The 22,788-nt window shown below is 46.1% G+C and overlaps 1 pseudogene; it reads right to left on the reverse strand.

The window, feature by feature from the left end:
- Nucleotides 1-786: 786 nt before the first annotated feature.
- On the reverse strand, nucleotides 787-22,295 carry LOC139208588 (uncharacterized; annotated as a pseudogene).
- Between the last annotated feature and the right edge of the window lie 493 nt (nucleotides 22,296-22,788).

Genomic DNA, 22,788 nt, shown 5'->3' on the forward strand with positions numbered 1-22,788 from the left:
TTGGAAAGGGTTGGAGCCACACCCAGCAGAAGTTGGCGTACTTCCTGGGCTTGTGTGGAGTTCAGTCCTGGATCCAGAGATAACCCCCAGATTTCAAGACCAGAGATTCCCAGTGTGAACTGGGTGGCGAGCCAAACCAAACCGAACCACCAGTATCGAAGTGTGCAGGGTTTCCCTGAATTCTCCTCCCTCACGGTTTGTGTGGGAGAGTAAAATAAACATTGGCACACTGACATTACCGGTTAAGGGCCCCAACGGAAGAAAATTTAGAACTGTGGGAAAAGAGTAGTTTTTTGTGCCGGCTTTATAATTTTTGGTTTGTTATTTTCTACTCATTGTTTCGATATACTGTTATATTAACTGTGCTGTTTATAATAATTGAAAAAAAAACAAAAACCCTCAAACTATTGTTGTGTCATCTGTTGTGTTGTGTTGTTGTGTTATCTAATGAATTTATGCAGCACTGGACTGAACTTTATAGCAAGTTACTATTAATAAATTAATTAATTAAATACTAATTTGAAGCAAGTGTAGAGCAGTATATAGCAGTATATGGCCCGCGGGCCGTAGTTTGCCCATGTCTTATCTACAAGGTGCCAAATCACTGCAAATCGGTCTGGTTTCAGTTTGTAATAATGACCAGCTCAGTGCACATAATCCCTTACATGTGGGAAACAATCTACTGCAAACAAAACGTGTGAAAAAAATGATAGTAACCATAGTACAATTGCAACAAACATATTTATTTAAATGAACTGATTAATGACGAGGATGTGGGTGGCGGGGTTAATCCAGAGCCTCACAGTTGAGGATTCCACCATCACCGTAGCGGATTTTTATGTTTTCAGGGAAAGTGGAGAGAGGGTCAGGAAACTCTTTTTCCCACACATCCTGGGGTATGACAATTTCATTGTCGGTGCTGTCGAGCACCTCCAAGCTGCCGTTGTCCAGGACTCGCAATCCCCGCACTGCCACCACCCTTTCTTCTGGAATGATCTGTAGGGAATAAGCATTTTAATTACTACTGGAACAAGTCAACTGGATGCCCCAGAAATATCAAACCATAAAATCATTTACTTAAGTCAACAGTGGAAAAAATGGTTGACTGCAAGGCTGAGGAGGCATTTTGAAACTGCATGTTGGTGAGGGTAAGGTTGGCCTCTTTCCACTGGACCGTCTGAATTTCTGCTTCACCCTACAATACAAAAGATAACTAGAAAAATTGCAATTCCTAAAGAAATTGCAGTGTGAATGCTGCCCCCTGCCGCGACACCACTGCTGCTGCTTTACATGCTGAATTCTTTAATAAGCTGCTGCTTCTATCTTGACCCGTTTGAAACGGTGCCGAAGAAAGCGCCGATGATGTCACCACATACACACTCACGTAAAATGAGAAAAAGGAGGGAATAAAACTAAAGCCGTGATTTTTGTCAAAAAAGTAGATCATAGAGCTGAACCAACACCACCATGAGCAGCAGAAGACTCGACTGAACACGAAAATGTGTTATTTGTTTGGATAAAGTTGAAAAATGTGTGATTTCACAGTTTTAAAATTCCAAACTTTGTGGGTTTGGTCACAGATTTCAGAGCTGAAATAACATTGGAGTCAATGAAGGTTGAGTTGAAGTCGTGTCCTGGTGCTTTGGGGCCGTGGCGCCAAAAACTGCAGGTCCAGCAGCTGAAATGCTTACATGGTCTTAAAGTAGTCATGTTTATCTACATTTTGGTGCATAAATTGTGACTGTGGGTGAAGCAGTTCGGCCGTGACACAGTGAAGGCTGAAAAATCACCCGCTCTAGCTCGGCCACATACACACACATTGTAAAATGAGAGAAGGGGGGAGAGCGGTTATAAAACTAAAACTGCGATAGCGTCCAAACCGTAGAAGATACAAACAAGGTTCCAATGAAGCGAAAACAGCTGCAGATCTCATGACTTGATTAAAATTGTAATGGAGTTTCTAGCTGAAAGTATGAGGAAGTTATAAGCTTTTTAAGTGGAGGAAGTTGAAGAAAATGTCAAAATTCCTCCAAAACAGTCACTTTATTTTCATCCAATATAGTCTACTAGTATATAAAGCCAAGGTAAAACAGTAAATTAATCTATGTTTCAGAGTATAGATAACAGCATCAGTGTGAAATGTGTTTCATGACAATTGTTTGTGCTAGTTTGACAGATTTCATACAGTCCTGAAATGGGATGAGAAGGTGCTGTGCCAGGAGCTACATTATAAGGCTGAAACTTACTGAGGTCACATGTCCCCCGACTGTAACTGTATGCTTGATGTCTCCGTTGACATCCCTCAATTTAATTTCAGGTGACGGAGGGTAAAGAATTTGTCTTGCTTCCTCCTCCAGTACTAGGGGCACAGTTACTGGAGGACAGACATATATGGCAGTCTGTCTGTGACATAAAAGAATGTTACGGCCAAATTTTGACGTTGCATAATTTTTTATGACATAACTGTGCCCCTCTTGTAAAGTTGCCGCTATTTCTTTATAAAAAGTCATTTTATAGGCAGTGCTGCCGTCACACAGCACTCCCGTGACATTATCGAATTTGTTTCGGGCCTCTATGATCTCGTCACGAATAAGCCAATTTGTGACTCTGTTTGTTTGATTGCAATTATTTTGACCGCCATGCAGGTCTTAAGAGCCGTCTTGCTGCTCCATTGCTTTGCCATTCTGAAAATACACAACAAAAAATAATGTTTACATAGGCATGCTAAAATTTATTAGACATAATGAGCACACCATGACACATATATTTTATTTTTCCCAGTAGCCTGTGCAGTTGATGAACCTGTAAATGAACCTGGTAATACAGTTTTTAAGGGGTCTTAAGGCTACACACTCCACTACAGTAGGGCGCGCAGCTTTTGGTTGGGCTGACTGTATCTTTAGGGCTGCCAGTCAACAGAAGAAGTGGCAGAAGATTTAACAACTGATGAGGGCAGGTGCAGCACGGTGTGTGCTTCATCAGCGCCACGCTGCAGGTAACCAAGATGACAACTACAGGCAAGACCTGCAAGTTAACGTTGTTTTTAATGCTACAGATTCCCAGCAGTGAATGGTAGCTTAACCTTGGTGTTGCGCATACATGTTGACAGGGCTTATTTGAGTAGTGGAGACGACTGTTAAGCTAACGTTAACACCAGAGCTAGGACTGCTAGCTCAGCTTTTTGGTTAGCTGTAGCAGCAACATGATGATACGCGGCGGTTGTTGTAAATTCTGACTGTTGGGCATTTATTATATATATTAAGTTAAGTTAGTGATAGCAAGCAAGTAACCGTTATACCACAGCGTACTTTCTATGTGTTCAAGCTGGCTTACTGTGTGTCTCGTTATTATTTAGTTAGTGATATACTACTAGTTAACTACCCAACAAACTAAATACCAGCTACTCATTCCCGTTTTTAACAGCTAGCGTACTTTCTATGTGTTCAAGCTGGCTTACTGTGTGTCTTGTTATTATTTAGTTAGTGATATACTACTAGTTAACTACCCAACAAACTAAATACCAGCTACTCATTCCCGTTTTTAACAGCTAGCATTAATGCTAAGCAAAGCCAACGTTGACACCGGTTACCGGTTCAGTGCTTGTCAACGTTGGCTAACGCTGCGGTGCTGCCTTTGGGTAATAAAGTAACACTGACTACTCTAAACAGACACAGTAACGGTGAAAAGAACATTTTGTTACATCTACTGTATTTATGCAGTACTGGACTGAGGTTTATAGCAAGTTATTATTAAAAATACTTGTTTGAATAAAGTGTAAAGCAGGTCACCCACCTTGTTCTACAGTTGAAATCTCTAACTGATAAGGTTTCCAACGGCTGATGTGGTTTCCAACAGCTGATGCGCTCGTGCTCATTTTGACAGATGTGTTCACTGACATTCAGCCTCTAAAGTGACCGTGGGGTTAAATCGGTAGTGATTGAACATTACAGCACTCTACAGTCTGCAATTTCTGTATGACTGAAGCAAAAACCCCATTTAAAAAATCCATAAAAGGACTTTTCTGTCCTCTCCAACTGTCACAGGACCAGGATCGGAGGACCAGGATCACAGGGGCCCAGGACCACAGGGGCCCAGGACCAGGACCAGGATCGGGGGACGTAGACGGGTCCATGTTATGATACTGAATGCACAGTGTGTGGAGGGCAACTTTACTTACTACAATCCTCAAGTGACATTTTCCAGGAAGACTGATACTTTTTAGAAGTATGGCACTCGTTATCAATGCAGTGTTTTTATTTATTGTACTGGCACAAGGTCAATAAAGACATTGAACTGATGTTACGAATATTGTAACATTGCACCTCATTCACAGCTGTCACACCTTAATTTCTGTGCCTTACATGTGGGAAACGCCGCAGTGCGCATCTACTGCACACCAAAAGTGAAAAAACAAATGCTGCTGGGAGTCTTGGTGAACATCGTGAGGCGTGTCACTCCCAGTGCTCCTGCGATGGCCACAAAGTCTTTCAGAACAGTCTCCTTCCTCATCTAGTAGAAAAACAGACAGGTCAGACACTAGCAGCACTTCATATTTTACTCAAAACATAAAAGCAACCTCATTCAGAGCAGTCCAGTCCAGGTGGGGAATTCTCTGCTAACGTGAGAAAGGTGATGCCGCTGGATGAGGCTGAAAGTGAAGTTATTGACATCCAGGCCGCTGGTGACACGGCGGCTGCTCTCCATGGTTCTGAAAGCTTGAGCAACACTGTGACACACTGAGGACACGTCAAGCTGGTGGCTAGATACAATGAGCATGTGAAACAATAACAGAAATGTTACATGAGAGCAACGAGTTTGTCGTCATCATTGATTGAAGGCAGGCTATGGCACAAGCTACTGTACTTTTCAGAGAGACATACCTTCTCCTTCTCACTAGGCCATTCCTGAATTCAGCAATATTGTGGTGGGCCTCAGATGGTAAATATTCTTCTGGGGCCGTGCGGTGCGGCAGCCTGTTGCAGTAGCTCCCGCTAGATGTTGGTGCTTTTCAATTCAGTCAGGTATTCAGTGCTGGAGGAAATCAGCTGATTTGTGACCTTTGACCCACAGAGACACACGCACAATGACAGTCATCCAGATTTTCAAAATAAAATGCCTCAGATGGTACATTAGTGCACTTTGGAGGAAATCAGCTGATTTTTCACCATTCAAACTATTCCTACATGGATTCTGTACATCTTTCAACTTTTCACCTATTCAGATTAGTAGTTTCTTCATTCATTCAGGTATTCAATGCTTTTTCAACTCAAAAGGCAGCTATTCAGTGTGGCGTAAGCCATTCAGCTTCACGCTTTCACCTATTCAGATAAGTAGTTTATTTATTCATTCAGGTATTCAAAGCTTTTTCAATTCAACAGGCAGCTATTCAGTGTGGTGTAAGCCAATTAATAGTTTATTCATTCATTCAGGTATTCAATGCTTTTCAATTCAAAAGGAAGCTATTCAGTGTGGTGTAAGCCATTCAGCAGAAAGCATTCACACCGCAATTTCTTAAGAAATTGCATTCTCTAGTTATTTAATAATATTTGGTAAACTTGTGATGTAAACTCACATGTGGACAGAATGGACGGGCAGGATTCCACGGTTGCTATGTTTTGTCTCCAGGTGCATCATTTTCATAAAATCACCATTTAACCCCTCTCCTCCCCTTTAAATGGGCCCTGAGGGACAAGAGTGTAATAAAAGTTAAAAATGTTTTTTTTTTTCCACTTTCACCACATAAAATCTTTTCAACAACTTCAGACCTATCCATAGATATAAAGTTTTTAAATATTTTTTAACTCTTTAGGCGGCTGAGTTTTTTCAAGAAAATATACAATTTTGATATCAAGATTTCAAAAGGCTATAACTTGAAAGTAGTTTGAGATAAAGGTATACTGTTAATGAGAAAATTGTTCAGTATGACTCAAAGTCTGTGATGTGAGTGAAATTATTCATCTAATTTGCATATTATGACGTCACAAGGTGGCGGCCATATTGGAAAATGTTCAATTTTGATATCAAGGTTTCAAAAGGCTATAACTTTAAAGTGGTTTGAGATAAAGGCATACTGTAAATGTGAAATATCTTTAGTATGAAACGAAATTTGGGATAGGCTCCAGAATTCATCATTCATAAAAAGAGAGATGAAATCAATGGGCTCAGAATTTGTCGGATCGTCTCCACAATAACCAACAGGCTCATCAAAATTTCGGATCCACTTTTGATACACTTCCTCTTCTCTCAAGAACTGCCAGCCATCATCATCATCATCGCCACCGTGATTTACGGTGCGGCAATGAATGCCACCTCCGCCGCTATTAGCGGTGTGTTTTTTCCCGCGGCTTCTCCCGCGTCTGCCACGACAACTGCGGTTGTTTTCATCCCCGCTACATTCACCCATATTTGCGGTGTTATGAGCCCACCTGCCACCTCGACCACGTCCCCTGCTTGACGTTCGCAGAATGCTTCTACCCCGGCCACGCTGAGGTGAAGCATCTGTTATACCTTGTGCTGATTGTGGACTATGGCGCGCGGACTCACCGTCACTACTAATGTCAGTTTCTGCTTCACTGGACAACTGCATGTCTTCCTCCTCGGAATCGGAGTCAGCCAGTACCTGACGAAGTACTTCGTCGACGGTAAACCGACCTCTCGCCATCGTGAGTAAATGAAAAAACACTCTTTCGCTCTCGCTAGGCTCTGCACTACTACTTCTGCTTCGCTGCTGCGTCTCTGCGCCGGAGGGTGTTTTACAAACTCTTTTTACTCTAAAACTTTGAATAGAACCACGCCCACAAATGCTGCTCAGATTACAGGCACACATGTCCGCCATGTCCTGGTGAAAAGTAGTAACAAGATTCGGCACCACATTTATAGATACAGCCTGTTTTATTCAGCAATGTTGCTTGTTGCAATTTTGCGACTTTGGCGCTTAAAGGGTTAAGATTTTTTGTTTTTATGCCCTTTTTGTCATAAGAACTCCTAATTTTTTCAGTGTTAAAAACAAAAGTAAATATGCTATATTTTCCAAAAAATAAGGTGCAAAGAGGAATATTTGGGATGAAGTTATTACAGTCTTGATTAGGTCAATAATTGATAGCAACATTGATTTTGATGCATTATTGTTTTTGGAACAATGAGAGTTTATTAACAAACTATAACAAACTCCCACAAAACATTTGCACTTGCATTTACAAGCAAAAGTGGCAGATTATTTTCAGGTGCATGCTGCATGCGTGTGTGCCGCATTTGGCACATTGTTTCCACATCCTCCTGCGCTGCGTGCACAAAGCACACTGCTTTCTCTTTTTAGTGGGACCTGGCTGTGGTTCCTCCTCCTCCTCCTCCTCTTGACCATGGACCTGGCTAGGAGCTTATCGGACCAGGCTGGCTGCAAATGGCCCTCTCGGCAGACACTTCCTCTTAGCCATGGCCGGGGTGACCAGCGCTCTGCCGACCTGCTCCAAAAACAAATGCCGCCTGTAGTGTCTGGTGCTGTTCCAGCCGGGATCCACAGCAGTGAAGGGGATGTAGGCATTTTAACATGAAACATCAAGCATGTGGTAGAACAGGCACATGGGCCACCTCGCGCCTGTCGCCGGCAGGAGTAGGTGCCACAAACCTGCAAAAGGAAAAGAAATGATCAGATGACATGAATACATTTATACACATCCTTTTTATTATTTTGATAAATACAAAAATTCAGAGTAAAGTTAAGTAAATTGTCTTTGGCTATATCAGACAATCATACATAATGAGTAGCAGTAAATCAATTGGTAAATAATTGATTGTATAAAAAAAATTGTATGATTGTGCTTACCTGGTCTAAACAGTCCACAGCCCCCTTGCACTTGTTGTAGTCCAGGATGATCCTGGGCTTCTTTTTGCCAGATTCCTGGACCTCTGGCTCTCGGTGTCGTGTGCTGATGAGTAGTACATTTTTTCCCTTCTTCGGGACATATGACACAACAGTCTTGTTGTGACTGAAGCCAAAGACAGAGGACAGCACCTCTCTGCCTTTGGCACTGAGCAGCTGGGGGGGAGCTCAGGTTTGTTTGCTCTCACGGTCCCCACCAGTGCCATCCTCCGCTTCAGCAATTCCTCTGCCAGAGGAAAAGACGTAAAAAAATTGTCTGTGGTCACTGTATGGCCCTCCAGTTCGTCTGTCAGCTGCAGGACCACCCGCATGCCTTGATTGAGCTCTCGTGTGGCAGACTTCTGTTGTGCTTTAACAAGTGGTAATGTTCAATTTGGCTATCAGAAATAATTAATAATTATCAAAGATAATTAATAATTATTAAAATAAATGAACTTTGATTAAAGTCCACCTCGATTGGGGCACCACCTCGAAAAACGAGGAAAAGACAGCCGTTTTAATTGATTTAGTCTCATAAAAATACTAAACTATCAATTTGGAATTATGTTTTATAATTAATTTAATAATTACTACCAAAATTACCACATTGATAGCTAGCTGAAGGATTTTTGGAGTTCTTGACAGTGTAGAGGTTGGCAGTGTCCACAATTGTACAACATTAACGGAGACAGCAAGTATTAAAACATTTATTAAAACAGAGCAAAATTCAGGGACATCATTTGTTATGCATTAAGGACTTGTACTTCGGTTGTAAGTACGGCTGAAGCAGAGTAGGTGTTAAAGACATCTGCTGTTGCAGAAACAAAATCAATCAAACAATCTAACTAAATCTCTATGACTAAACTAAAATAATATGAGTGTAAGAGTGTGTGTGTGTGTGTGTGTGTGTGTGTGTGTGATAAGGCTGAGGAATGTGAGATGGGTCCCACAAAGGTGGGGGAGAGAGACCAAATGGTGATGGCCAGACCCCCTGGGGTGTGGGTCAGAGGCAGACAAAGGAAAGCTAAGTGCTGTTAGTGTGGCATGAGAAGCTCAGGCAACCTCAATCTAAAGTCACCATGAGCTTAGCCACGCAGGTCAGATACCACTGGGCAGGACGTGTTTTCAAAAATCAATTTTATTAATAAACTTAATCATAAGAAAATAAACCAAAATCACACACCAGATCAAACACACGATAAAATGGGCAGAAAAATATAAAACCACAGGGCTGGGGGCTTACCATGCGGCAGGACAACCAAGGAGGAAGAAGGGATCCCTCAAATGAATCACCCGTGACACTGCAAATACACACGCACACAAAATCAAAAAAAGGAGGGAGGGGACCGTGAAGAACGCACCACCACCAGGGAGTAACTGCCGCAGTCAGCCCACAGCACCTGAAAGCAGCAGAAACACACAGATTAATACAACGTGCCCATAAACATAACAAAAACTGGTGTGGACTAAACAAAGAAATCCCAAAGAAACAATGATTTAATAACTAAAAAAAAACAATAAATGAAGCAAAATAAATGTATGTAAATATACAAACAAATCAAATTAACACAATACAAATGAAACCAAAATACCAAACAAATTACTAAATCTATCATTAAACAATCAAACGAAAAAGGAACAACTTAAGTTGTTAAGATCTTCTTCATAAGGCCCGTGTCACGAGGCGTGGACAGCCACGCATTTCCAGACGGTGCGTGACACCATTAGCCTTATCTTACAAACGGGACAGTCAGCCGCTGAACCAAAGCAGAGTCCTCTCTGCGCTGACCCCACGCCGCAACGGAACCAAAAACAAAACAAAAAGAAACCAGAAGAATACAAATATAACCAGAACCAAAACAGCAGTGTAGTCCAGGGAGTGATGATAGCAGCGGGCAGGCAGTTGCTCCAAGCAGCGCAGCAAATCCCCAAGCCCCCGGAAGATATGGGCCTCTATGGTTGGCTCAACCGCACAGCCTAAAAGTTACGCTCTGTGTTAGCAAGGTGAACAGCAGACAAAAGGGCAGGCAGACAACGTGGAATTTACGTACCGGAGCGAGCAAGTGACCGTACACAGTGGTGCGCCAGTGAATCTCTCTCTCTCTCTCTCTCTCCTGCCCCGGCCGTCAGCCGCGCTGAAAGGAGCGGAGATCTTGTGATTCCCACACACGCTAACGTGCAACCGAAAGGAAGAAAGACAGCAGGGTACTCACCTGGGAGGAAACTCAGGGCGCCCAAATGGGAAACACCAACACACGGTGCACGCACCAAACAAAGGGGCTGCCACGCCACACAGCGCTGCCACGCCGCACCAGTCACCACGGGAGTCAGCAAAGAGCGGAAGAGACCTGTACTGCCGCCACAGCCCTGAACTTAAAAGTTCCCCTGGCACCGCCCTGCAATCAATACCTGCGCCACACCTGGCACCGCCCTGCCATCAGTACCTGCACCGCTGGCACAGTGCCCAGCCATCACAGTGCCCAGCAGTGGCAAAAAGGGGGAACAACACCCGGCCACATCTACCCCCCACTTTTGTATCGTCGACCCGACGATGTACAGAAAATGCTGGGCTAACACCAAGGCCTGAACACTGCAAACTGAGCATGGGACACAGGGCCCGGGGCCCCGACAGTTGCGTTGTCCCTGTTACCAGCAGATCGAGGAAAGTGATGGACATTAGAATGATGACCAGCTGTACAGCGAGTAGTTCTACGCAATGTTTGCTGACCTGTACTTGGCTGATCAGTTGGGGACAATGAAGGAACTGGCGGCTCTGGTACTGGAGGTCCCGCTGCAACCGGTGGAGCCTGCAAAGGGGCTGCAACAGAAGGGCTGGTGGGACACAAAACACCTGCAACAGCTGCAGATGGTGGATGAGGTGTTTCAGGGACCAAGACCCACAGGTCACCGTCACAAGAAGACTCACTATCGGGTGCTGTCTGGGTAGGCAGTGAGGGTATTCTCGATGGAGGAGTCACAGCTTCAGGCCGGACTACAGCCTTCAGCATGTCCCGATGCACATTCCGGACCTTCTGTAGATCATTCACTGGAGCCACAGTGTAAACCGCCCCTTCACTAACAGGTGCCCTCACCACCTGGTGAATCACTGAGCTCCAGAGATCCTGGATTTTCTGGCGCCCTCTATGACTATGGTCCCTCAAGTACACCAGCTGCCCCACCGACAGAGGTGCCTCCCGAACCTGCTGGTCGTGCCGTTGTTTTCGCCGGTCAGCAGCTGCCAACAAGCGCTCATGAGCACCCTCAAAAGCGACTCGAAGCCTGGTTTGATGTTCAGCCACCCAATCATGTACCTGACCCGGCACGGGGTCCTGAACTCTGCCCAGAAGGAAGTCAACAGGAAGCTGGGGCTCCTGCCCAAACAACAAATAGAACGGAGACTCTCCTGTGCTCTGATGAGGGGTTGTATTATAACAGAAGAGCACCTGAGGCAAACAAGAAACCCAGTCGCGCTTCCGTGATGCTGGAAGAGTCCGAAGGAGATTATGTAGGGTTCGGTTAAACCGCTCACATTGTCCATTACCTGCAGGATGGTACGGGGTAGTACGGGACTTTGCCACACCATACAGAAGGCAGAGCTGATTAATCAGTGCGCTCTCAAAACTCCTTCCTTGGTCTGAATGAAGACGGCTCGGAATGCCGAATTTGTAAAACCACTCGGAGATCAAAACCTGGGCCACAGTAGAGGCCTGTTGATCCCGTGTAGGCACTGCTACGGTAAATTTACTAAATACGTCAGTCATGACCAGTACATTTTCATACCCGTTTCGGGAAGGCTCCAACAGCGTGAAGTCAATAGCCAAGATCTCATTGGGTCGGGAGGCAAGCAAGTGGCCCATGAAACTATGCTGCCTGTGTCCAGAGTCCTTAGCGACCTGGCAACGCTCACACTTGGACACCCACTGCTTTATGTCTGAGGACATGTTTGGCCAATAACAGCGCTGCCGCACCAACTCGGTCGTCCGTTCAATGCCCTGGTGACCATGTTCTTGGTGAAGCTGGTTCAAGGTCTCCTGCCTGAGAACTGCAGGCAAGATGAGCTGGAGAAACCTTTCTCCTCCATCAGGGCGGGAGACCTGGCGGAAAAGAACCCCATCCTTCTCCACTAGGCGGCCCCACTGGCGCAAGAGGGCTAGGGCTGCTTTAGGAAGCCGTTGCCTCTCCTCCCAGGTAGGCGGTGTGTTCCGTCGCCAAAATGGCAGCACAACTCTCAGGAGGGGATCTGCCTCCTGCAAGGAACAGAGATCGGTAACAGAATGGGAGGGAAAAACTGAAATAGCAGACTGAGTGTGAGATGCCACTGGGCCTAGGTGTGGGCCTTGCTGAATGTTAAGAGGAACTGAAGTACCAAGCAAAGAATCAGCAACCACATGCGAAGCAGACACATATTGCCGCGAAAGTGCATCCGCATTCCTGTTGCTGCGGCCTGAACGATACTTAATATCAAAATCAAAAGAAGCCAATTGGGCAGCCCACCGGTGCTCGGTGGCCCCTAACTTGGCAGACTGGAGATAGCTCAACGGGTTGTTATCAGTGTAAACAATGCACCTATGCCCCAACAGGTACTCCCGGAACTTCTCCGTCATGGCCCACTTGAGTGCAAGAAATTCCAGCTTCATTGAGCTGTAGTTAGACATATTTCGCTCCGTGGGCCGAAGGCCCCTGCTGGCGTAGGCCACCGGTCTCACACCGCTGTCTGTGTCCTGGGAGAGAACAGCCCCAAGACCACTGTAACTGGCATCGACCTCTAGAATAAAAGGGCGCGAGAAGTCAGCGTAGGCAAGAACTGGGGCGGAGACCAATTTTGCCTTTAAGGCCTCAAAGCTGTCCTCACATTGCAGGGTCCATGCAGCCCCCAGAGCCTGACCTGAGCTTCTCCTAGACTTCGTGCCAGCTAGTTCTGCCACCAACCGATGCAGAGGGGCTGCCAGATTGGCAAAGCCCTCTACAAAGCGCCGATAGTAGCTGACAAAACCCAAAAAGGAGCGCAGCTCTGAAACATGACTGGGGCGCCGCCAGTTAGCCACAGCCTCAATTTTCTTGGGGTCGGTGGAGACCCCTTGGCTCGAGATCACATGCCCCAGGTAGGTGACCTCCTGTTGGAAGAATGCACATTTATCAAGCTTCACCTTCAGGCCCTCCTGGTGGAGCCGACCAAGCACCATTTCCAAACGCTGCAGATGTTGCTCGACAGAGGACGAATAGACGACAATGTCGTCCAGATAGAGCAGTACGGACTGACACTGCTGGTCGCCGAACATCCTTTGCATCAGCCGCTGGAAGGTGCTTGGGGCGTTACACAGGCCAAAAGGCATCCGATTGAATTCAAAAAGGCCAAAAGGTGTACAGAAGGCCGTTTTGGGCCGGTCCTGCTCAGCCACTGGAACCTGGTTATAACCACTGGCCAGATCAAGCGTGCTAAACCAACGGGCTCCCGAAAGTGCATCCAGACTCTCCTCAATACGTGGCAAAGGGAAGGCATCCTTCCGGGTTTTAGTGTTTAAGAGGCGGTAGTCCACACACAACCGCAAACTGCCATCCTTCTTCCGAACCAGCACAATGGGGGAGGCGTAGGGACTACTGCTCTCCCTAATGACCTCAGACTCCAAAAGTTGATGAATGTGGGTCTTCACTGCCTCATATTCCGACGGAGGAATGCGCCTGTATCTCTGTCTGACCGGCACATCATCAAGCAGGGGAATGTCATGCGTGATGAGATTAGTGCAGCCCAAATCGCCATCATGAGTGGAAAAGACAGAATGGTACTTGCACAGCAATGACTTTACACCTGTCTGCTCCTGCTCAGTCAGTACAGACAGATCCAGCGCCTCCATCCTATCTAGCACTGAAGGGGTAGCTGCTTGGGAAGAAACAGTAGCCCACATTGGCTCCTCGGTCACACCGGCAGGCAGACTGACAACTTGTGCAAACCCAAGGGTGCCAAGGCCAGTCCTTGGATAAAGTAGAGCCTCAGTTGCCCCAACATTAACCACAGGGACATACACTGTACCCTGAACAACCTGTACAAGGCATGGAGAAGCTAATAACCCAGCCGGCAGACCAGCTTCTGGGGGTTCGAACAATACTAATTGACCAGAAAACTGTTTTGGGCAGGTGCTCGCAACTAACTTCATTGTCCCACCAGGTACACGCACAGCTCGCCTGCCCCGGACCCTCACAGCACCTGTGGGGTTCGTTGGGGTTTCAGTGGCAGCCCGATGGCACCTCTGCAAAGCTGCCACAACTGGACTAGGTGCCTGTGAAACAAACGGAGAGTCAAAAAGAGAGGTGCCAAATGTACCAAACAGCTCCCTGTAACACCTGCGAATCACATTCATCCCCAAGATTCCAGGGACAGGAGACATGGCACCAGGGGGGTCTTTAACTACAAGGATCCCACAGCGGGGTATCGCCTTGCCACAAAGTTCCACATCGAGCTCCAAGTAGCCGATATATGGAATTGCTAGGCCATTAGCTGCTCGCAGCTGTAGCCAGTGACAGGAGCGAAGGCGATCCTGGTCCCAAGGCGCGAATTGTGCCAGAAAGAAGCTCTCAGTGACGGTGGACACCATGGAACCAGTGTCCACCAGGCATGAAACCATAACTCCTCCAATGGAGACTTCAATATTTGGACAAGCAGCCACTAATTCAGCTGCCGCACCTTTCGGTGAGCCTAAAGACTCCCCAACTGAGCTGTGGCTCGACAACTCAGCGGGCTTCAGTTTCCCAGCTGGTGAGGAAAAGGAAGTTCAACAGTATTCAAGTTCCCGCCAGCCACAGAATTAGCACGAGGGCGGGAGGGGACCCGCTCACTATCACACTCACGAGCAAAATGGCCAGGCCGCTGGCACCTTCTGCAAATCAGAGGGCCACTGCGAGGAGCCCGGCCTTGGTAACGGGGGGCCTGCAGGGAGGCTACAGTTTGAGTAAGCTGGTTAAGTTGCTCCTGCTGGCGCTTCATAAGTTCCAGTAACTCACCAAACCCTGGTTCCTGTGAAGCGACCTTAGGAGTTGGCTGAACACGACCCTGTACCCCATACTGAAGGCCGTAAGCTGATGGCAAGGAAAAACTGCGTCCCCTAGTACCCCCTGGAAGGCCCTCTCTCTCCCACCTAATAGCTTCGCTCCGTAACTCCAACAAAGTGGCAGCTGGCTGACGGCGAACAAACTGCTTAAGTTCTCTCCGGAGGGAACTATCAAGGACATGCTCAACAAATTGGTCTCGGAGGAGAACATCAGCATTTGGCATCCCATCAGGTGCACACTGCCTCACTTGTGCCATTAAAGCCAGAAGGACTAACGAAAACTCCTGCAGTGTCTCACCTTCAAGTTGGTGCCTGGAAAAGAAAGCCTGTTGTAAAGTGACATAGGATTGAGCACAACCATACAGCTCCTTCAAGATGGCGAGAACCCGGGCTGGGTCTCCTCGCTCTACACTAGAGCGAAACTTGATCTCCTCCTTCGCCTCTCCCTCCAAATGGTCAAAAAGGAAAAGGGCTTGGTCAGTAGCAGAAAGATGGCGGGCACGCACACACGCCTGAATTTCCTCCACCCACTCGGCTATCCCAATGCCAGTCTTTCCATTGAACATGGGGCACTTACGATCCCTTGGTATGACAACCAAACGCTCTGCGACAGCAGTGGCAACACCTGCAGATGGGACATGACCAGCCGGAGCAGAGGAAGAGGAGGCGGCTCGCTCCTGACGAAGCCGCTCGTTATCTGCCCTAAGCTGCAACACAAGCTCCTCAAGCTGCTGCACTTCCGCCTCCATGCTGGCCAGGAGAGTGCTGCACCAACCAAAAAAAAGATGACAAATTGGACCCCTAGAGAGAACACTGCTGTTTTGGTTCTCACCACTAAAGCAAATCAAATAACAAAATCAAAAACACCAACTAACAATAAGGCAAACAATAAGGGGAAAAAAAGAAAAGAAAACACGTCTCTGCCCCTTTAAATGTGATATCCTGCCGACAACGCCAGAATGTGGCATGAGAAGCTCAGGCAACCTCAATCTAAAGTCACCATGAGCTTAGCCACGCAGGTCAGATACCACTGGGCAGGACGTGTTTTCAAAAATCAATTTTATTAATAAACTTAATCATAAGAAAATAAACCAAAATCACACACCAGATCAAACACACGATAAAATGGGCAGAAAAATATAAAACCACAGGGCTGGGGGCTTACCATGCGGCAGGACAACCAAGGAGGAAGAAGGGATCCCTCAAATGAATCACCCGTGACACTGCAAATACACACGCACACAAAATCAAAAAAAGGAGGGAGGGGACCGTGAAGAACGCACCACCACCAGGGAGTAACTGCCGCAGTCAGCCCACAGCACCTGAAAGCAGCAGAAACACACAGATTAATACAACGTGCCCATAAACATAACAAAAACTGGTGTGGACTAAACAAAGAAATCCCAAAGAAACAATGATTTAATAACTAAAAAAAAACAATAAATGAAGCAAAATAAATGTATGTAAATATACAAACAAATCAAATTAACACAATACAAATGAAACCAAAATACCAAACAAATTACTAAATCTATCATTAAACAATCAAACGAAAAAGGAACAACTTAAGTTGTTAAGATCTTCTTCATAAGGCCCGTGTCACGAGGCGTGGACAGCCACGCATTTCCAGACGGTGCGTGACACCATTAGCCTTATCTTACAAACGGGACAGTCAGCCGCTGAACCAAAGCAGAGTCCTCTCTGCGCTGACCCCACGCCGCAACGGAACCAAAAACAAAACAAAAAGAAACCAGAAGAATACAAATATAACCAGAACCAAAACAGCAGTGTAGTCCAGGGAGTGATGATAGCAGCGGGCAGGCAGTTGCTCCAAGCAGCGCAGCAAATCCCCAAGCCCCCGGAAGATATGGGCCTCTATGGTTGGCTCAACCGCACAGCCTAAAAGTTACGCTCTGTGTTAGCAAGGTGAACAGCAGACAAAAGGGCAGGCAGACAACGTGGAATTTACGTACCGGAGCGAGCAAGTGACCGTACACAGTGGTGCGCCAGTGAATCTCTCTCTCTCTCTCTCTCTCCTGCCCCGGCCGTCAGCCGCGCTGAAAGGAGCGGAGATCTTGTGATTCCCACACACGCTAACGTGCAACCGAAAGGAAGAAAGACAGCAGGGTACTCACCTGGGAGGAAACTCAGGGCGCCCAAATGGGAAACACCAACACACGGTGCACGCACCAAACAAAGGGGCTGCCACGCCACACAGCGCTGCCACGCCGCACCAGTCACCACGGGAGTCAGCAAAGAGCGGAAGAGACCTGTACTGCCGCCACAGCCCTGAACTTAAAAGTTCCCCTGGCACCGCCCTGCAATCAATACCTGCGCCACACCTGGCACCGCCCTGCCATCAGTACCTGCACCGCTGGCACAGTGCCCAGCCATCACAGTGCCCAGCAGTGGCAAAAAGGGGGAACAACACCCGGCCACATCTGCTTAGCTTTGTCCCTCAGTGGCCTGTTGTAGACTGTGTATGTGAGAGAGATAAAGGTGCAGGTTAAGACAGGATGGTTAGTTTGTAGGCTAACATCAACTAAACTTAATGGATGCACAGTAATCTGCAACACATCACAATAATCAAACTCAAGGAACATTAAAGCAAGTCAATACATTAACAAGGGTAAACCATGTATGCAGTAATGCTATGCTAATTATGCCCAGTTAGAGTTTGTTACCAGTCCTTAAAAGGGGAGACGAAGTGTCCTTGAGGGTGCTGCTTTCTCAGCTTGTTGCTGGAGGAAAGGTGTGGTTCGTGTCCGTGCTGTGGTTGCAGGCTGGAGGAATCCGGTCGCTCCTTTGTTCCTGTTAGTTAGCAGCTCTGTGCTAACTTGCTGGTGTGCTCCTGTTGTTGGTTCTGGTTATCAGCTGGCAGACTCTGGGTCGTGCCTGCTGGCGCTGATCTGCTTACTTCAGGCAGGACCTTGTGTCGCTACCATGAAGGAGGTGGCTGCTCTGGACAGACCACACTGAGGCAGAGCTTAGCTGAGTTGAGCTGGTCTCTCCTCTTCAGGAAAGATCAGGAGAGCTGGTCTCTCCTCTGCAGGAGGAGAGGGAGCAGGAAAGAGCTGGTCTCTCCACTTCAGGAGAGACGATGAGAAAAAGAGAGTTCAGTGGGGGTGAACTGGTTTTGTGGGCCTGCGGTCGTAAAATCATGTGTCCCCTCCGGCCAATGGTGACAGTGGAGCTGGGTGCGGGGGTGATTTCACACCTATCTGTGAAACTGGGGGGCATTGGGGAAAGGAGCCCAATAGTTTTACAGACAAAGAAACATGCGGTCTTCACATGTGCCATTCACTGTATAGTGAAGCCCAACACTTCCCTGTGTAAACTTGAAGCCTCCATGCATAGGAGGTCTGCACATCACATAGAGCCCAGAAAAGGGACCAGCTGCTCGTCAATACAAATGTCTCTCCCTGGGTTGTAAAGCTTGGGGAGGCGGGTGCTCCACTTGCTCCAGATATCCATAATTGGGGCCAATTTGTCTCTTCTGTGGCGCTCTGGCCTTGACAGGCAGTCATCAAATCTCAGGGCGACATTAATTTGCATGAATCTCTTCTGCGACATCGTTGCTGCAAAAATTGCACGCCCCGTCTCACGGTCCCACAGGCTTTTTGTAGCTTCGTGCTGTGACCTGTACTTGCCTGCCAGGATCAGAAGCCCCAGGTAGGCCCGCAGTTCCTCCTCACTCACAGTTTTCCAGTCTTTCACAGACCTCCTCCCCTGCAGGTTAGTGAAATGGAGGATTAGCTGCAGGATGTCCTTGGAAAAAAACAGGCCAAACGCTGTCTCAGGGCTGCTGATCCTGGCGATGGCAAAGTGGGTCGGCCCTGGGGTCAAAATTGGAGGGGGAAAAAATGGCAGGACCTCTCTGTGAGTGGGAGACCACATGATTTCCCCATTTTTGGGCCGCCATGGAGAGGCTTCATCCTCCATTGCTTCATCCTCCTCTTCCTCCTCCTCCTCCTCCTCCTCAGAGATGCTGGAACTCTCTGTCCCTGGCAGGAATTCATCCACAGAACCTTCACTCTCACCTGAGTCTTGGCTGCTGCCAGAATCTTCTCCACTTTCCTCAGGAGACTGCAAAATTGCAGCTGTAGCCCGTCGAACCAGTAGTGTGGCTGACTCACTTGCCCTATGACCTCCTGGACTGTCCTGTGACAGAGGAAAGGGGGGGGGGTTGGCACAAACCCATGCTTTAACAGTGAACTGGCTGTGAATTAACCCTGAACTGACTTATCCAAGACAGGAAGCCATTGTATGAGAGTTCTGGATGATAACGTGATGAACGCTAAAAAGACTGATAAGTGACAATGATGAAGTGATGGAACCCAAAGCTTGCCTCTGGGTAGGTGTTGTGTAAAAGGCCTCACAGTGACTGCCACAAAGTTAACAAAGGGCTTCTATCGACATATACGTTCTGAACCCTCTATGAACCAGTGATTAGGACAGAAGGGTCCTGTCCGAGCAACCCCGTGGTCTCTCTCTCACTCGTGGACCCCGGAGGCCCAGGCCAGACTGATCAGGGAGAGGAATGAGGGAAGTCTGTATCAACATTCTTCCATTTCTGCTATAAGTTTAAATGTGGTTAAAGAAACTGTCCAAAGTGCCCACAGATCAGTTAATGCCAATTAATGTGTTCTTTTGTCTAATGGTGTAACCCACATGTTCATTTATATCCAAGGATGACCAACTAACCAATTACAGCCTTTGAGGATGCTGCTTCAAATCCTGTGATAACACTGCAATTCACCAATGAGTGAGAAGACTCAGGAAGTCCATATAATTAATAATCTGTGTCTAATAAATTAGAAACTAACCAACAATATATTCAATCCAGGTCTGTTTAATCTGTGTCATGTGATAATTAGAGTAATGGAAGTTAATGCAAACTTGAGAATGTTAAAGATTAGGTCATTGTGTGTCATGCCATTTAGGAAGTTATTTGGTAAAGACTTAATGAATATATGTATTGGAAGAGAAATATCTTGATTCTGTATACCATGCAATGTTAGGAATGAAAATGGATTTGGAACATAGTGAATATGAAACAGAAATCTAATTTAGTACGTCTAAAACTCTTAAGTGATGACACAGGCGTTCCTCTGTCAGAGGAGAACACTCCCCTAAGATGCAGAGGATAAAACCTCTGTCTTCCCTTCTGTCATTGCTTAGCCCTCATTACACCCAAAACCTCTTTTCCTGGTATTTTGAAGGTAGAGGCTTAGGTTCATTAGGTATTCATGGGAAATGCATTATAATTTGTCAGGATCACAGTATATATCTATACACCTTCGAATAGAGGGGATCATGGAATTTTGAAAATAATGCTAAAAAAATATATCCTGGCAAGATTTCATACAAATAGCCTTTAAAATGACCGATATATTGAGAAATGAAAACAAAAAAAAACATTTGGGCCCTAAGGGAGGAGACGGGTTAACTCTGAAACGGTCACAAAAAGTTCTGGCAAGTTTTATTTGAGGATTTCTGTAAAGTTATCACTTCCACCGAGGACTTCTTTTATCCTGACAAGTATTTAAGACTCAAACAGACGAACGAACTAAAGAGACACAGTACCGACCTGCGACATGGAAAATGTAAGCTATGAACATTATGGACTTTTCTATGTGTTTGCACTGATACATGGCTAACAGGCTCTGACATGAACAGACCCACAGACATGTAAGAGCTGAGCAGTATGGAGATCTGGATTAAGCTTATTTGGTCATACACTGTTGCCCATAAAGTTGGAATAATTGCAGAATAATTTAGTTTTTGCCTGAATACACAGTTTGCAAAGGTTCATTGTGGTTTAAGTTTCACTGTGATATGTTTGGAAGAGTTTGGTTGTTGAGAAGTTGAGAAGATATACACTTTATTTATCAAGAATAAATCACATTATCAGGTAAGAGGTAAAGGTAAGAGGTAATAAACATTTTATTCCAACATTATGGGCAACAGTGTATATAACAGGCCTATATGTCATATTGTAGAAGGATTTGAAGAAAAGCTGTGAAATAAATTGACACATTTTGCTGTTTCTCTGCGTCTCTTATTACAACTTCCATGTGTTGTTCTGCTGGTTTTCACTCACGATGTGATAAAAAATGGCAGATTTAAAATTGGTTTATTGTCAGGACTGTATTTCACAGATGTGCACCTGGCTTTTTCTTCTAGAGTTGAATTTATGTCTCATCTCTGATCTCTGAGATTCCTGTCAGTGTGTAATAAGATAAGATAAGATAAGATATTCCTTTATTTATCCCACAATGGGGAAATTTCAAGTCAGCAGCAGTTCTGATTCACACATACAAGATACAGTTCACACATACAAAGAAAGGGAATAAAAAATATAAAATATATATATGTTTACATGTACAGTATATACAAAAAATAATGTATGGTGAAAGAATGAAAGAATGAGGTGATAGAAAGGCTATTGCACATGGGGGAAAATATAAATATATAAATATATATGAAATATTGCACTTGTTCCTTTTTCTTGGTCTTTGGTCTACTGGGAGCAGATTTGGTTGTAAAGTCTGATGGCAGCAGGGAGGAAGGACCTGCGATTCCTTTCTTTGGAGCATCGTGGGTGACGAAGCCTGTCACTGATGGAGCTTTCCAGGGCTCTTACAGTCTCATGTAGGGGGTGGGAGACATTGTCCATGATTGATGACAGCTTCGCTACCATCCTCCTGTCACCCACCACCTCCACAGGATCGAGGCTACAGCCCAGGACAGAGTTGGCTTTGTCCACCAGTTTGTTCAGTCTCTTCCTCTCTGCTGCCGTGATGCTGCTGCTCCAGCAGACCACACCGTAGAAGATGGCTGATGCCACCACAGAGTCATAGAAAGTCCTCAGGAGGCCCTCCGCCACTCCGAAAGACCTCAGTCTACGCAGCAGGTGGAGTCTGCTTTGGCCTTTCTTGAAGAGTGCCTGAGTATTAACAGTCCAGTCCAGCTTCTTGTTGAGGTGAACACCCAGGTACTTGTAAGAGTCCACAATCTCTATGTCCGTTCCCTGGATGTTCACCGGAGAGGGAGGGTCTTTGTGCCGACGAAAGTCCACTACCAGCTCTTTGGTTTTTCCGGCATTAATCCGGAGGCAGTTCTGCTGGCACCAGTCCACAAAGTTTTTGTTCAGCTGTCTGTACTCCCCCTCGTCTCTGTTGTTGATGAGACCGACGATGGCTGAGTCGTCAGAGAATTTTTGAAGGTGGCAGTTTGTTGTATGGTGTGTGAAGTCTGCTGTGTATAGGGTGAAGAGGAGAGGAGCCAAGACGGTCCCCTGTGGTGCCCCCGTACTGCAGACCACCGTATCGGACACACAGCCTTTTGTCCTCACAAACTGTGGCCTGCTGGTCAGGAAGTCCACTAGCCATGCTGTAAGTTGGTGGCCCACTCCTGCACTAATGATCAGCCTGTCTGCAATGACACGACTGCAGTTACTGTATTCTAGTTACTGTATTTTAGCACTTAATACCTCTACCTAGAGGTACCTATATTTTATTCTATATATTTATTGTGGCTTAAACTGGGACCTGAGAGTGTAATTTCGTACCACCCCATGTGTAAATGTTTGTTGGTATGACAAATAAAGTTCCTTGAATCCTTGACTCCTTCTTCCACTAAAGGTCTAATAATAAGTTCTTTCATTATTACTGTTGCTATAATGTGTTATTTTAATAAAACATGTTGGTTGTGACTGTATTTCAGAGATGTGTACATGGCTGATTTTACACCTTATTCTGTTCAATGCTTTGGTTTAACACAAGTTACCAAAAAGCAGAAAGAAGCTGTGACAAGTCAAAATGTCTGTCGCGAATACAGTCTATTGGACTTTAACTGTGTTTGTGAAACGTCGATCTAACATGA

This window comes from Pempheris klunzingeri, chromosome 10, assembly GCF_042242105.1.
Source record: "Pempheris klunzingeri isolate RE-2024b chromosome 10, fPemKlu1.hap1, whole genome shotgun sequence".
Taxonomy (NCBI): domain Eukaryota; kingdom Metazoa; phylum Chordata; class Actinopteri; order Acropomatiformes; family Pempheridae; genus Pempheris; species Pempheris klunzingeri.